This window comes from Hyla sarda, chromosome 1, assembly GCF_029499605.1.
Source record: "Hyla sarda isolate aHylSar1 chromosome 1, aHylSar1.hap1, whole genome shotgun sequence".
Taxonomy (NCBI): domain Eukaryota; kingdom Metazoa; phylum Chordata; class Amphibia; order Anura; family Hylidae; genus Hyla; species Hyla sarda.
The window spans coordinates 461027274-461030509 of NC_079189.1; positions in this window are offsets into that span (position 1 = coordinate 461027274).

Below are 3236 nucleotides of genomic sequence, written 5' to 3' on the forward strand. Positions count from 1 at the left end.
ATTTGTGAGTATTGATATCTGAAAGAACAGAGAACATGTATCAATGTGGCAACAATTATAGTGGCCATCCCAGCATGCCCGAATAGCCTTTGCCAGTCTGGGCATGCTGGAAGTTGTAGTTTTGCAACACTGGAGGAACACTGGTTAGGAAAACGGCTTTATGGCCTGCATGACAACTTCACCATAGTTTAAAGCAAAGCTGTCAGCTTTCTACCCTGGCACTAACCAGCAGTACTGGCTGGTAGTGCGGGGGACTCTGATAAGTTTGGTCCTTACCGTGCCCGGATCCGCCACACCGTTCAGCTATAATCTTCTATTATCTGTATATTCAAATGAGGTGCTAACTGGCACTCTGAAGTCAGTACCGGGCCGCAGCACCGCCCAGCTCATCAATATTCCTCCCCTCTCTCTTCATTACAGAGCAGGGAGAAGAGGGAGAGGCAGAGGGAGGGGAGGAATATTTATGCGCTGTGCAGAGCTGCGGCCCGGCACTGACGTCAGAGTGCCAGTTAGCACCCCATTTGAATATACCGATAATAGAAGACTACGGCCAAACGGTGCAGCGGATCCGGGCACGGCAAGGATCAAACTGATCAGCGTCCCCCACACTACCAGCCAGTAATGCTGGTTAGTGCGAGGGGTGGGGGGGGGGGGGGGGGGGGTGAGGAGAAAGCTGAGTTTTCCTTTAAGTTGATTTACTATCGTATTGTGTGACTCTATAAGGCCAAAGAGCCAAAATGTTTCATGAATAACCAATGATCTAATGCATCACTGGTAGTAGATAATGAGTAAAAATGACCTATAGATGCAGCAGCCAAAAGGAAAAGATCATTAGAGACTTCAATAAGTGCATGAAAGATAGGATGAAAAGAATTAGTCAGAATCAATGTGTAAAGAGGATAGCTGAAGACATAAAACTTTCTATGAGCATAGAAGACAAGAAGGAATCCATAAACGGTGGCAGTTTAAAGAAAATAATTAATAATGTGAGAAATCAATACAATACAAAATGCAGGTATTAGAGTTTAACCCCTTAAGGACTCAGGGTTTTTCCGTTTTTGCACTTTCGTTTTTCCTCCTTACCTTTTATAAAATCATAATTCTTTAAACTTTGCACCTAAATATCCATATGAGGGCTTATTTTTTGCGCCACCAATTCTACTTTGTAATGACATCAGTCATTTTACCCAAAAATCTACAGTGAAACGGAAAAAAAAAATCATTGAGACACGAAATTGAAAGAAAATTTGGGGGCTTCCGTTTCTATGCAGTTAATTTTTCAGTAAAAATGACACCTTATCTTTATTCTACAGGTCCATACGATTAAAATGATACCCTACTTATATAGGTTTTGTTTTGTCTTACTTCTGGAAAAAATCATAACTACATGCACGAAAATCAAAATGTTTTTCCCCCCACATACAGGGATGTATAAGGGCTCATTTCTTGCGCAGTGATCTGACGTTTTTATCGGTACCATTTGTTTTGATTGGACTTTTTGATCGCTTTTAATTCATTTTTTTATGGTATAAAAAGTGACCAAAAATATGCTATTTTGGACTTTGGAATTTTTTTTTTACGTGTATGCTATTGATTGTGCGGTTTAATTATTGATATATTTTTATAGTTTGGACCCTTACCCACGTGGTGATAACACATATGTTTATATTTATTTTTTTACACAGTTTTTTTTTTAAATGTTAAAAGGGGGGGGGTGATTCAAACTTTTATTAGGGAAGGGGTTAAATCATCTTTATTAACTTTTTTTTTTTTGCAATGTTATAGCCCTCATAGGGGACTATACCATGCAGTACATTGATTGCCCACACTGATCACTGCCATTGCATTGATCTGTGTTATCGTTTGGATCTCAGGCTTGGAGAAATCAGTCGCCTCGGACGTAGAGGAGGAAGGTAGGGACCCTCCATGTGTGTCCTCAGCTGATCGGGACACCACGGCTCGCTGAGAGTTGTAGTGGACTTGGACAATGTGCTTCAGGCCCACGCTGACTTTATACAGACTGATCTTGACTGACTTGAATAGGACTGACTAGAGCAATGATGGCGAACCTTTTTGAGCCCGAGTGCCCAAACCGTAATGCACGCCAACTTTCCTATGAGAAACCATTGATCAATGTAAAAGATCAGTGTGTGCAGTGTTATAGCCTTCTATGGGGGCTATAACATTGCAACAACAAAAAAAGTGAAAAAAAAGTGAATAAAGATCATTTAACCCCTTCCCTAAAAAAAAGTTTGAATCACCCCCCCTTTTCCCATAAAAAAAAAAATAACTGTGTAAATAAACATATGTGGTATCGCCGCATGCGGAAATATCCGAATTATAAAAATTGATCATTAATTAAACCGCACGGTCAATGGCGTACGTGCAAAAAAATTCCAAAGTACAAAATAGCATATTTTTGTTCACATTTTATATCATGAAAAAATGAATAAAAAGCGATCAATAAGTCCAATCAATATTAGAAGGTAAAAACTTCAGATCACGGTGCAAAAAATGAGCCATCATACCGCCCCATACGGGGAAAAATAAAAAAGTTATAGGGGTCAGAAGATGACAATTTTAAACGTATAAATTTTCCTGCATGTAGTTATGATTATTTCCAGAAGTGCGACAAAATCAAACCTATATAAGTAGGGTATCATTTTAATCGTATGGACCAGTTGTTTGACTGGATTTTTCAGTATGAAATACTGAAAATGTTCTAATGAAAGCAATTGTAAAACCTATAGGTGTTGCATGCTTTACAACATACCAAAAGCTTTTGTTTCTGACAGTGCCCATTTATAAGGGGTTAAAGGGAATGGCAAAGCCAGCTGTGCCATTATTATTCTTCCTGGCAAATTGACACAACCAGAAGAACACACTGGTGAAGCCTGTGACCTCAGATATCCAGTGGCTGTCCGGGTATGCTGGGACTTGTAGTTTTGCCACAGCTGGAGGTCCACAGTTTGGAGACCACTGGCCTAAACAATTCAAACAGAAACACATGGGAAATGATCAAAAACATAGAAAACTGTATTTGTTGCCCGTAGTAACCAATCACAGCAGAGAATACTGCCACTAAGGACAGTTTTTATTTTAAATATTTGTTATCTTCCCCATAGATGTCAATGATAACTTGCATAGTGTGACGTCATCCTCCCAGTCACAGTCTCTATCCGCAGACATCTCCCATGTCAGTGCCCGCACACCTGAGAACTGGAAGGAGCCGTCAC